Raw genomic sequence first — 14,637 nt, 5'->3', positions numbered from 1 at the left:
GTTGAAGGCTTACCTGTCATCTGTGCCTACCTTGGTTGCACCCAAACCTCAAGAGCCGTTACTGCTTTACTTGGCAGCAACCAACCAAGTGGTCAGTGCAGCCTTGGTAGCACAGCGAGAAGTGGATGAAGCAGAGAGCGGCCAAACCGCAGCAAAGTCAGAAGACGATCAAAACAGCAGTAGGCACGGCAACGAGTGCAACCCCAAGGACGCGGCAAGGAAGAAAGTGGTGCAGCGCCCATTGTACTTCGTCAGCTCCTTGTTGCAAGGGGCTAGATCGAGGTACTCTGGTGTGCAAAAGTTGATCTTTGGCCTCGTCATGGCCTCAACGAAACTGCGCCACTACTTCCAAGCCCATGAGATCATGGTTCTTACTCGTTTTCCGTTGGAGACGATACTCCGAAACCCTGAGGCTACTGGCAGAATAGTGGAGTGGGCTTTGGAGTTATGCAGCTTTGGTTTGAAGTTTGAGAGCACTTCAACCATTCAAAGTAGGGCGCTGGAAGAGTTTATTGCAGAATGGACGCCAACCCCTGATGAGGAAGCAACAGAAACATCTCTCCCCGGCAAGGAATCACCCCAAGAATGGATTATGTATTTTGATGGTGCTTTTTCCCTACAAGGTGCACGAGCTGGCATGCTTCTTGTTGCCCCCTCCGAGGAGCACTTGAAGTACGTCATCCAAATGCACTTTGCCCGGGAAGAAGCCACCAACAATACAGCTGAGTATGAAGGGCTCCTTGCCGGGCTCAGGATTGCAGCAGAATTGGGAATCAAGAAGCTGATCATTCGAGGAGATTCACAGTTAGTGGTGAGAAAAGTCAACAAGGATTACCAAAGCCCATTGATGGAAGCATAAGTTGAGGAAGTGAGGAGGTTAGAGGAGCGCTTTGACGGGTTGCAAACAGAGCAAGTGCCCCGTGCGGAAAACAGCATAGCTGATCACCTATCAAAGTGTGCTGCGCAGAAGATTCATGTGGAACCAGGAACTTTTGTTCTCCACCTCTCTCAACCCTCCGTATCACCAACCACAATGGCTCGGAAAAAGAGAAAGTTGGACTACGGTAAGCCTCTCCCGAGCGAGCCATCCGCTCCCGGCAGAGATCCTGCCGGAAACAACTCCTCACAGCCTGTCGGACCACCCCCTCCAGCAGGGCCTATGGACCCCGCGAACGAGGCTAGTGCTCCCGCAGCCGAGGAGGTGCTGCTAGTCCTCGTTGCCGAGCCACATGCTCCAACTTGGGCAAGGCACATCATCCACTTCCTCCAAACCGGAGAACTCCCCGGTGACCCAGATGAAGCTGAGAAAGTAGCCCGAAGGGCCAGTATGTATCAGTTTGTCGATGACACTCTGTACAGAAGGAGGCCCAACGGTGTGAAATTGAAGTGTGTCTGCCAGGAGGATGGAAAGGAACTGTTGGCTAAGATTCAAAGAGGAATGTGCGGCTCACACATTGGATCAAGGGAATTAGTTGGGAAAGCATTCTGGTAAGGATTCTATTGGCCCACAGCCCTCCAAGACAGAGTTGAGCTCGTCACGACATGGGAAGCCTGTCAGTTCCATTCCAAGAAAACACACTTGTCTGCCCAAGCTCTTCAGATAATCCCTCTCTCATGGACATTTTCGGTCTGGGGGCTCGATATCCTTGGCACCTTCCCCCGAGCAATCGGGGGCTTTGAATTCTTGTTCGTTGCCATCGGCAAGTTTACAAAGTGGCCGGAAGTGACTGCCATGAGGAAGGTGACTGCTCTGTCAGCTATCAAGTTCTTGAAAGAATTGGTGTGTCGTTTCGGAGTTCCGGCAAGGATCATCACTGATGAGGACATCAATACCATTGTTACACCCACAGCCCCTACTGCTACATATACTGGACCAATTACTCGAGCACGCGCACGCCAATTATATTATCAGGTACTTTCGTTTCTTGGTAACGATTCTAATGTTCATGAGAATATGATGCTTCCTAATTTGGATACATTTGTTTCGCTTACAAATGAAGGGCCTGGCATGGATAAGATGGATGAACACTGGAGCAAGACCAAGCATGGAGATGATGGCATGCGCAAGGGGAACAAGAACGGAGTTGCAAGTGATGATTTCAGGACTTTGAAGCCACCATAAGGAGTGCATGCAGCCTTGGACGAAATATACAAGATGCCACTTCATAAATTTCGTCCAGATGCTATTCTACGTGCTGCGTCACCTTATTATTGGGCCAGGCCCATGTAATTTCAAAATACTTAAGTATAGGTTGTTTTTAGAGTCCGTATGTGTGGGGAAACAAGAGTTAGGGTTGGTTTCGGACCCCTCCTCCAAGGGCCACGAAATTCTCCCCTCTTCCTCCATATATACAGACCTTAGGGCGTCGTTTAGACTTTGGGTTTTGTTTGGATTAAAAGTTCGCCATAGCTGCAACTTCGCGTACTTCGTTTGTGTTCAACAACTAGACAAAGGCGTCACAGAACCCCACCTTCATTAATAAAGCTTTCCTCTTTAATTCTCAATATCCAGATTGCACTCTCAGTTTCTTGCTTGTTCTTCATTTGCTCGCAGGAAATAGACCCTCGTGGTCAGGTTGATCATGCTCCGACGTGGTCAATAAACCCTCGGAAGTTGGTTTAGCGATTGCTAAGGCGCGACGTCTTCGCACGTTCGTAGTCGGATCGTCAAAGTCGACTCCTCAGAAAACGATAGCTATCTCATCGAAACATCGGGACACCTTCGCCTCTATCAAGTGGTATCAGAATTCCAGGTTGCTCGGTGAGATTTTATAATTTTTCGTAGTTTAGATCGAGTCTGTTCTTCATACCTACAGTCCAGGAAAAAGCCAAAAAAATTAGGGTTAGTTCATCATATCCAAACCAATCTGAGTGATAGAGGCAAAGGTGTCCCGTCTTTCGATGAGATGATGGATATCGCTTTGGTGGAAGTCGACTTTGACGATCCGACTACGAACGTGCGAGGACGTCGCGCCTTAGCAATCGCTAAACCAACTCCGAGAGGTTATCGACCACGCCGGAGCACGATCAACCTGACCACGAGGGTCTGTTTCCTGCGAGCAAACGAAGAACAAGCAAGAAACTGAGATTGCAATCTGGATATTGCGAATATAAGATGAAAGCTTTATTGATCAAGGTGGAGTTCTGTGACGCCTTTGTCTGGTCGCTGAACACAAACGAAGTACGCGAAGTTGCAGCTATGGCGAACTTTTAATCTAAACAAAACCCAAAGTCTAAACGACGCCCTAAGGGCTGTATATATGGAGGAAGAGGGGGGAATTTCGTGGCCCTTGAGGAAGGGGTCCGAAACCAACCCTATCTCTTGTTTCCCCACACATACGGACTCTAAAAACAACCTATACTTATGTATTTCGAAATTACATGGGCCTGGCCCAATAATAAGGTGACGCAGCACCTAGAATAGCCTCTGGACGAAAGTTATGAAGTAGCATCTTGTATATTTCGTCCAAGGCTTCATGCACGCATTATGGTGGCTTCAACGTCTTGAAATCATCACTTGTAACTCCGTTCTTGTTCCCCATGCGCATGCCATCATCTCCATGCTTGTTCTTGCTCGAATGTTCATCCTTCTCAAAGCTAGGCCCTTCATTTGTAAGCAAAACAAATGTATCCAATTTAGGCAGCATCATATTCTCATGAACATTAGAATCATTACCAAGAAACGAAAGTACCTGGTAATTTAATTGGCGTGCGCGAGCTCTAGTAATTGGTCCAGTATGTATAGCAGCAGGGGCTGTGGGTGTAACAATGGTATTGATGTCCTCCTCATCCTCCCCTTCTTGAAATGAAGTCGTCCTCGACGGAAGCTCATCTTCCTCACCCAAATAAGGCTTCAAATCTGCAATGTTAAAAGTGGGACTAACCCCAAAATCTGCAGGCAGCTCAAGTTTATATGCATTATCATTTATTTTCTCTAACACCTTAAAAGGACCATCAACACGTGGCATTAGCTTTGATTTGCGCAAATCAGGAAATCTATCCTTACGCAAATGTAACCAAACAAGATCTCCAGGTGCAAACAAACATGTTTTCTACCCTTATCTCCAGCAAGTTTATATTTAGCATTCATACGCTCAATGTTTTCCTTAGTTAACTCATGCATTTTTAAGATCAATTCAGCACGTTGTTTAGCATCAAAATTAACCTTCTCCGAAGATGGAAGAGGCAACAAATCAATAGGTGCACGAGGTAGGAAACCATACACAATTTCAAAAGGGCACATCTTAGTAGTAGAATGCAATGTACGATTATAAGCAAACTCAATATGAGGCAAGCATTCTTCCCACATTTTCTTATTATTCTTCAAAACAGCCCTAAGTGATAGAGGCAAAGGTGTCCCGTCTTTCGATGAGATGATGAATATCGCTTTGATGGAAGTCGACTTTGACGATCCGACTACGAACGTGCGAGGACGTCGCGCCTTAGCAATCGCTAAACCAACTCCGAGAGGTTATCGACCACGCCGGAGCACGATCAACCTGACCACGAGGGTCTGTTTCCTGCGAGCAAACGAAGAACAGGCAAGAAACTGAGATTGCAATCTGGATATTGCGAATATAAGATGAAAGCTTTATTGATCAAGGTGGGGTTCTGTGACGCCTTTGTCTGGTCGCTGAACACAAACGAAGTACGCGAATTTGCAGCTATGGCGAACTTTTAATCTAAACAAAACCCAAAGTCTAAACGACGCCCTAAGGGCTGTATATATGGAGGAAGAGGGGGGAATTTCGTGGCCCTTGAGGAAGGGGTCCGAAACCAACCCTATCTCTTGTTTCCCCACACATACGGACTCTAAAAACAGCCTATACTTATGTATTTCGAAATTACATGGGCCTGGCCCAATAATAAGGTGACGCAGCACCTAGAATAGCCTCTGGACGAAAGTTATGAAGTAGCATCTTGTATATTTCGTCCAAGGCTTCATGCACGCATTATGGTGGCTTCAACGTCCTGAAATCATCACTTGTAACTCCGTTCTTGTTCCCCATGCGCATGCCATCATCTCCATGCTTGTTCTTGCTCCAATGTTCATCCTTCTCAAAGCTAGGCCCTTCATTTGTAAGCAAAACAAATGTATCCAATTTAGGCAGCATCATATTCTCATGAACATTAGAATCATTAGCAAGAAACGAAAGTACCTGGTAATTTAATTGGCGTGCGCGAGCTCTAGTAATTGGTCCAGTATGTATAGCAGCAGGGACTGTGGGTGTAATAATTGTATTGATGTCCTCATCACTAAGCATAGTAGACAATGTTCTATTGACTACTTCAGTTTGTCCATCAGTTTGGGGGTGACAAGTAGTACTAAAAAGCAGTTTAGTCCCCAACTTAGCCCATAAACATCTCCAAAAGTGGCTAAGAAATTTAGTATCACGATCGGAAACAATAGTATTTGGCACACCATGCAAGCGAATAATTTCACGAAAGAACAAATCAGCAACATTAACAGCATCATCGCTTTTATGACATGGTATAAAGTGTGCCATTTTCGAGAATCTATCCACGACAACAAATATGCTATCCCTCCCCTTCTTTGTTCGAGGTAAACCTAAAACAAAGTCCATAGATATATCCTCCCAAGGAACACTAGGTACAGGCAATGGCATATATAAACCATGAGGATTGAGTCGTGACTTAGCTTTTTGACATGTAGTGCAGCGAGCAACAAAACGCTCAACATCCCGTCTCATCTTTGGCCAAAAGAAATGTGTAGCAAGTACGTCCTCTGTCTTCTTCACGCCAAAGTGTCCCATTAATCCTCCTCCATGCGCCTCCTGCATCAACAAAAGACGAAGAGAGCTAGCTGGAATGCATAGCTTGTTAGCACGGAACACAAATCCATCATTAACGACAAACTTGTTCCAGCTTCTTCCTTCTTTACAATTCTGCAATACATCTTTAAAATCAGCATCATGCACATATTGATCTTTGATGGTCTCCAAACCAAATATTTTGAAGTCAAGTTGTGAAAGCATAGTATAGCGACGAGACAATGCATCAGCAATAACATTTTCTTTACCCTTCTTGTGTTTAATGACATAAGGGAAAGTTTCAATGAATTCAACCCATTTAGCATGTCTACGATTCAGTTTAGCTTGACTTTTAATATGTTTCAAAGATTCATGATCAGAATGTATAACAAATTCTTTGGGCCATAAATAATGTTGCCATGCTTCTAAAGTCCGAACAAGAGCATATAGTTCTTTATCATAAGTAGAATAATTCAGACTAGGCCCACTCAATTTTTCAGAAAAGTATGCAACAGGTTTGCCATCTTGTAATAACACACCTCCTAATCCAATGCCACTAGCATCACATTCAAGCTCAAAAGTCTTATTAAAATCAGGAAGTTGGAGTAAAGGAGCATGTGTCAACTTATCTTTCAATACCGTGAAGGCTTCTTCCTGTGCGGTACCCCAAACAAAAGGCACATCCTTCTTTGTAAGCTCGTTGAGAGGTGCAGCAATGGTGCTAAAATCTCTCACAAAACGCCTATAGAAACCAGCGAGTCCAAGAAAACTCCGCACTTGTGTGACCGTTTTGGGCTGCGGCCAACTCTCAATAGCTTCAATCTTGGCTTTATCAACTTCAATTCCCTGTGGAGTAACAACATAGCCAAGAAAAGATACTCGGTCGGTGCAAAAGGTGCACTTCCCAAGGTTACAAACAAACGTGCATCACGTAGAGCAATAAAAACAGCACGTAAATGTTCCAAATGTTCTTCCAAAGATTTGCTATAAATCAGTATATCATCAAAATAGACTACCACAAATCGTCCAATGAAAGCACGTAAAACTTCGTTCATTAGTCTCATGAAAGTACTAGGTGCATTAGTTAACCCAAAAGGCATGACTAACCACTCATATAAACCAAACTTAGTTTTAAATGCAGTTTTCCATTCATCTCCCAATTTCATACGAATTTGATGGTATCCACTACGCAAATCAACTTTGGAGAATATTGTAGAGCCACTCAATTCATCAAGCATATCATCTAGCCTAGGAATAGGATGACGATAACGAATAGTAATATTATTAATGCCTCTACAATCAACACACATACGCGACGTACCATCCTTTTTAGGCACGAGTATAATAGGAACAGCACAAGGACTAAGAGATTCGCGTATATAACCTTTGTCGAGCAGCTCCTGTACTTGACGCATAATCTCCTTCGTCTCCTCTGGATTGGTACGGTATGGTGCACGGTTGGGTAGCGATGCACCGGGAATTAAGTCAATTTGATGCTCAATCCCTCGAATAGGTGGTATCCCGGTGGCACGTCTTGTGGGAAGACGTCAGCGAACTCCTGCAAAATGTTAGTGACAGCAGGGGGCAAAGAGGAAGGCACGTCCTCGAATGAAAATAATGCCTCTTTGCACACAAAAGCATAGCAAACAGATTTGTGGAAATCTAGTTCATCAATATCAGATTTTGTGGCAAGTAAACATGCACTTTTCAATTTAATTTCAGAAACAACACTAGATGGTTTATTATTAGGTTTCATTTGTTGCTCAAATTCCTTTGCCACAATCTGATTTTCACTCTTATTTTTCTCCTGTTTTGCTTTATTAGCTCTATTAATGTCATCTTTCAAAATGGAATCAGGAGTCATAGGAAGCAAAGTAATATTTTTATCCTTATGAACAAGAGTATACTGATTGTTTCTACCATGGTGTACAGAATTTTTATCAAATTGCCATGGTCTACCTAGTAATAAGGAACATGCTTGCATGGGTACCACATCACAATCAACATAATCAGCATATGTAGAGATACTAAAATGCACACGAACGGTACGTGTTACCTTAACCTTGCCGCTGTTGTTGAACCATTGGATGTAGTAAGGATGTGGATGTGGTCTTGTGGTGAGAGATAGCTTCTCCACCATCTCCATGATAGCCAAGTTGTTACAGCTCCCTCCATCGATGATGACGCGAACAGAACGTTCCTTCACAACTCCCTTTGTATGGAACAAATTATGCCTCTGATTTTGCTCTGCTTGTGTGACCTGCACACTCAAAACACGTTGAGCAACTAAACATTCATACCTGTCAGCGTCTTCAGGAGCCAAAGTCTCCTCATCATAGTCACTAGCGGACTCATACCCACCATCCTCAGTAGCAATCATGACACGCTGAGATTTGCATTCTCTCGCAAAATGTCCTCTTCCCTTACAACGACGACAAATAATATCACTTGTGTGCCCTGTCGATGCCATGGAAGAAGAAGAGCTCTGCGCAGGCCCGGCAGGTGTGCTCTTGGCAGAGAGTGGTGGTTGTGCCTGCTTTCTTGTATCACGGCTGGAGGTGGCACCTGATGGAGGTGATGGTGAAGTGGAAGTAGAAGATGCACGCGGTGTCCATGATGAAGGTCGACCTGCAGAAAAGTTAGTTCACGCGAATGGCTGTCGATCCTGCACTTCACGTTCAGCTTTACAAGCAAGATGGAATAAACGAGTGATATTATTATAATCCTTATACTCTAGAATGGTCTGAATCTCTTTATTTAATCCACCCATAAAACGTGCAAGCATAGCTTCATTCTCCTCAACAATACCACATCTAATCATGCCAGTTTGTAATTCCTGATAATATTCTTCTACAGAATTTTTCCCTTTGTTAAACGCTGCAATTTTTGAAGTAATTCACGTTGATAATATGGTGGAACCCAACGAGTACGCATAGCAGTTTTCAAAGCAGCCCAAGTAGCTGGAACAGGATATAATCTACAATGTTCAGACCACCAAACACATGCAAAGCTAGTGAAAGCACAAACAGCAGCAGGAACACGTCTCTCCTCAGGATATTGTAAACATGTAAATCGTTGTTCAGTTTCTAACTCCCAAGTAAGATATATATCAGGAACATATCTACCCTCAAATGGTGGAATATTCAATTTCAGTTTAGGGAGATGGTCATGATCTCGTACCTGAGGTGGTGGTGTCGGCCTACCGTTGCGAATATATACCTGAGGTCGACCTGCTGGTGGTGGTGCTGGTGGCTGCACGTAGTTCTGATTTTGATCAACCTCATCCTCATAATCGCCCGCATAATCGTCATCCTCCTCAGCCGCCGCAGGAGCAGGAGCCAAAGAAGCATCAACAGTAGGTGCAGCAGCACCCGAATTTTGACCAATCTCAATTGGAACACGCTGTGCCCGTCCCACTTGATTTGGAAGGCGGCGTTGGAGATGTGGTTGTTGTTGTAGAGGTGCGACATGTGCAGCCGGTGGTGGTTGGGGAAGACGCTTGAGTAATTCAGTAAACTTGTTATCCAGCTTTGTCTCAAACGACTTCTCCACGGCATCTATCTTCTCCATAGCCTCTTCAAATCTGTTTAGCACATCTCCCACCTGGCCACTCATCATTTGCTGAAATTTATCATGCAACTCCTTGTTCGTCATGTTCTCCCAATCAGTCTCATCGGCTTGTGAACCTGCCATGGTTAGCAGCAATAGAAACACAAAAGAATATGATCCTGCAGACTACTAGAAGTGGTGGTGATGGTGGTGTGTCACAAAACCTTCAAGCGAATCTCAAATTCTTACCAGTTCTTACCCAGCAGCAGGTGGTGATCGGCAACCGTTGTAGTCAAAAACTCTCAAAGCTTGGATATAGCGATTACCAGGGAGAGTCAAACGCACGATGTAGACTTATGTGGAGCTGGGAAGGCTTATAATATGGTAGCAAAATGGTAAGCAATAATCAATTCAGAGATGCAAAGTTGAATAAACGCTCAACGACGGTACTGTGCTGGTCCTAGGCTAGACCGTGCTAGAGACGCGAGCCTAGAACACTAACAAAATCACGGCGCTGCACGTAAACAAGGGAAAAGCACACTCTGGAATTTTTTTTCGCTCTTTTTTTTGTTTTTTTTGCGCTCCTCTTTTTTTTGCGAAAAATCACTATAATGGCGAGTGTCTCAAAACTCTTCCCAGGTCAAACTGACAGGATGGGCACAAAATTTTTTGACTATTTTTTTCTCGGAAATCAGGGCAGCGACGACGAAAAAGTGCGACAAAAAATCACTATGATGGCGAGTGTCTCAAAACACTACCCGGGGCCTAAAAATAGGATAGGGAAAAATATTTTTGGTTGCCGAAATTTTGGCCTAAAAACACTACCCGCGTAGTTTTTAGGCCAAAATTTCGGCGACCAAAAATATTTTTCCCTATCCTGTTTTTAGGTCCCAGGGAGCGTTTTGAGACACTCGCCATCATAGTGATTTTTTGTCGCACTTTTTCGTCGTCGCTGCCCTGATTTCCGAAAAAATAGTCAAGAAAATTTCGTGCCTATCCTGTTATTTTGACTTGGGAAGAGTTTTCAGACACTTGCCATTATAGTGATTTTTCGCCAAAAAAAGAGGAGCGCAAAAAAAAAGAGCAAAAAAAAGAACTGAGCAAAAAAAATCCAGAGTGGGTTTTTCCCTTGTTTCTATGCCGCGCCGTGATTTTGTTAGTGTTCTAGGCTCGCGTCTCTAGTACGGTCTAGCCTAGGACCAGCACAGTACCTTCGTTGAGCGTTTATTCAACTTTGCATCTCTGAATTGATTATTGCTGACCCTTTTTGCTACCATATTATAGGCCTTCCTAGCTCCACATACATCTACGTCGTGCATTTGACTCTCCCTGGTAATCGCTCTATCCAAGCTTTGAGAGTTTTGACTACAGCGGTTGCCGATCACCGCCTGCTGCTGGGTAAGCACTGGTAAGAATTGGAATTTGCTTGACGGATTTGTGACACCCACCACCACCACTTTTTAGTAGTTTGTAGGATCATATTCTTGTGTGTTTCTATTGCTACTAACCATGGCAGGATCACAAGCCGACGAGACTGACTGGGAGAAATTGACGAACAAGGAGCTTCATGATAAGTTTCAGCAAATGATGAGTGGACAGGTGCAAGATGTGCTAAACAGATTTGAAAGGCCATGGAGAAGATAGATGGCATGGAGAAGACGTTCGAAACAAAGCTCGATAAAAAGTTTGCTGGATTGCTTTCGTGTTTTCCACCACCACCGCCGGCTGCACCTGTCGCACCTCTACAAAAACAACAACAACATCGCCTTCCAAATCAAGTGGGACGAGCACAGCGCGTTCCCCTTGAGCCTGGTCAAACTTCTCGTGCCTCTGTACCTGCTGTTGATGCTTCTGTAGCTCCTGCTGCTACTGCAGAGGTGAAGGACAATTACGAGGATGAGGTTGATCGAAATCAGAACTACGTGCAACCACCAGCACCACCACCACCAGGTCGTCCTCATGCATATCATCGCAACGGTAGGGCTGCACCACTATCTGAGGTACGAGATCATCACCATTTTCCTAAATTAAAATTGAATATTCCACCATTTGAGGGTAGATAAGTTCCTGATATATATCTTACTTGGGAGTTAGAAACTGAACAACGGTTTACGTGTTTACAATATCCCGAGGAGAGACGTGTTCCTGCTGCTGTTTGTGCTTTCACTAGATTTGCATGTGTTTGGTGGTCTGACATTGTAGATTATATCCTATTCCAGCTACTTGGGCTGCTTTGAAAACTGCTATGCGTACTCGCTGGGTTCCACCATACTATCAACGTGAATTGCTTAAAAAATTGTAGCATTTGAGACAAGGAATTTTTTTTGTAGAAGAATATTACCAGGAATTACAAACTGGTATGATTAGATGTGGTATTGTTGAGGATAATGAAGCTATGCTTGCACGTTTTATGGGAGGATTAAATAAAGAGATTCAGACCATTCTAGAGTATAAGGAATATAATAATATCACTCGTTTGTTCGATCTTGCTAGCAAAGCTGAACGTGAAGTGCAGGATCGACAGGCATTGGCGCAAACTAACTTTTCTGCAGGTCGACCTTCATCATGGACACTGCGTGCATCCTCTACTTCCACACGTTCTGCTACACCAGCACCTCCGTCAGCTGCCACCTCCAACCATGATGCAAGGAAGCAGGCACAACCACCACTATCTGCCAAGAATGCACCTTCTGGGCCAGCACAGAGCTCTTCTTCATCCATGGCATCAACAGGGCAAACACATGATATTATTTGTCGTCGTTGCAAGGGTGGAGGTCATTATGCAAGAGAATGCCCATCTAAACGTGTGATGATTGTTACTTAGGATGGTGGGTATGAGTCCGCTAGTGACTATGATGAGGAGACTTTGGCTCTTATTACAAGTGAAGAACACGGTGGAGATAATTCTGATCATGAGACGCAATACATGGCTGCTGAAGATGCTGACAGGTATGAATGTTTAGTTGCTCAACGTGTTTTGAGTGTGCAGGTTACACAAGCTGAGCAAAATTAGAGGCATAATTTGTTCCATACAAAGAGAGTTGTGAAGGAACGTTCTGTTCGCATCATCATAGATGGAGGGAGCTGCAACAACTTCGCTAGCATGGAGATGGTGGAGAAGCTATCTGTCACCACAAGACCACATCCACATCCTTACTACATCCAATGGTTCAACAACAGCGGCAAGGTTAAGGTAACACGTACTGTTCGTGTGTATTTTAGTATCTCTACATATGTTGATTATGTTGATTGTGATGTGGTACCTATGCAAGCATGTTCCTTATTACTTGGTAGACCATGGCAATTTGATAAAAAATTCTATACACCATGGTAGAAACAATCAGTATACTCTTGTTCATAAGGACAAAAATATTACTTTGCTTCCTATGACTCCTGATTCCATTTTGAAAGATGATATTAATAGAGCTAATAAAGCAAAATAGGAGAAAAATAAGAGTGAAAATTAGATTGTGGCAAAAGAATTTGAGCAACAAATGAAGCCTAATAATAAACCATCTAGTGTTGCTTCTGAAATAAAATTAAAAAGTGCATGTTTACTTGCCACCAAATCTGATATTGATGAACTAGATTTCGGCAAATCTATTTGCTATGCTTTTGTGTGCAAAGAGGCATTATTTTCTTTCGAGGATGTACCTTTCTCTTTGCCTCCTGCTGTCACTAACATTTTGCAGGAGTTCACTAACGTCTTTCCACAAGACGTGCCACCGGGATTACCACCTATTCGAGGGATTGAGCATCAGATTGACTTAATTCCCGGTTCATCACTACCCAACCGTGCACCATACCATACCAATCCAGAGGAGACGAAGGAGATTATGCGTCAAGTCCAGGAGCTGCTCGACAAAGGTTATATACGCGAGTCCATTAGTCCTTGTGTTGTTCCTATTATTCTAGTGCCAAAAAAGGATGGTACATCGCGTATGTGTGTTGATTGTAGAGGCATTAATAATATTACTATTCGTTAACGTCACCCTATTCATAGGCTAGATGATATGCTTGATGAATTGAGTGGCTCCACAATATTCTCCAAAGTTGATTTGCATAGTGGATACCCTCAAATTCGTATGAAATTGGGGGATGAATGGAAAACAACATTTAAAACTAAGTTTAGATTATATGAGTGGTTAGTCATGCCTTTTGGGTTAACTAATGCAGCTAGTACTTTCATGAGATTAATGAACAAAGTTTTACGTGCTTTCATTGGACGATTTGTGGTAGTCTATTTTGATGATATAATGATTCATAGCAGATCTTTGGAGGAACATTTGGAACATTTACGTGTTGTTTTTATTGCGCTGTGTGATGCACGTTTGTTTGGTAACCTTGGGAAGTGCACCTTTTGCACCGACCGAGTATCTTTTCTTGGTTATGTTGTTACTCCATAGGGAATTGAAGTTGATAAAGCCAAGATTGAAGCTATTGAGAGTTGGCCGCAGCCCAAAACGGTCACACAAGTGAGGAGTTACCTTGCCCTCGCAGGTTTCTATAGGCGTTTTGTGAGAGATTTCAGCACCATTCCTGCACCTCTCAACGAGCTTACAAAGAAGGATGTGCCTTTTGTTTGGGATACCGCACAGGAAGAAGCCTTCACGGTATTGAAAGATAAGTTGACACATGCTCCTTTACTCCAACTTCCTGATTTTAATAAGTGTTTTGAGCTTAAATGTGATGCTAGTGCAATTGGATTAGGAGGTGTGTTATTACAAGACGGCAAACCAGTTGCATACTTTTCTGAAAAATTGAGTGGGCCTAGTATGAATTATTCTACTTATGATAAAGAATTATATGCTCTTGTTCAGACTTTAGAAACATGGCAACATTATTTATGTCCCAAAGAATTTGTTATACATTCTGATCATGAATCTTTGAAACATATTAAAAGCCAAGCTAAACTGAATCATAGACATGCTAAATGGGTTGAATTCTTTGAGACTTTCCCTTATGTCATTAAACACAAGAAGGGTAAAGAAGATGTTATTGGTGATGCATTGTCTCGTCGCTATACTATGCTTTCACAACTTGACTTCAAAATATTTGGTTTGGAGACCATAAAGATCAATATGTGCATGATGCTGATTTTAACGATGTAACACAGAATTGTAATGAAGGAAGAACATGGAACAAGTTCGTCATTAACGATGGATTTGTGTTTCGTGCTAACAAGCTATGCATTCCAGCTAGCTCCGTTCGTCTTTTGTTGTTGCGGGAGGCGCATGGAGGAGGATTAATGGGACACATTGGCGTGAAGATGACGGAGGATATACTTGCTACACATTTATTTTGGCCAAAGATGAGC

The 14,637-nt window shown here is 43.3% G+C and overlaps 1 pseudogene; it reads left to right on the top strand.

The window, feature by feature from the left end:
• Positions 1-12,039: 12,039 nt before the first annotated feature.
• On the top strand, positions 12,040-12,654 carry LOC141027953 (uncharacterized; annotated as a pseudogene).
• The last annotated feature ends 1,983 nt before the right edge of the window (positions 12,655-14,637 follow it).

The sequence above is a fragment of the Aegilops tauschii genome, chromosome 1 (assembly GCF_002575655.3).
Source record: "Aegilops tauschii subsp. strangulata cultivar AL8/78 chromosome 1, Aet v6.0, whole genome shotgun sequence".
NCBI lineage: Eukaryota > Viridiplantae > Streptophyta > Magnoliopsida > Poales > Poaceae > Aegilops > Aegilops tauschii.
This window is presented reverse-complemented; position numbering and strand designations above follow the sequence as displayed.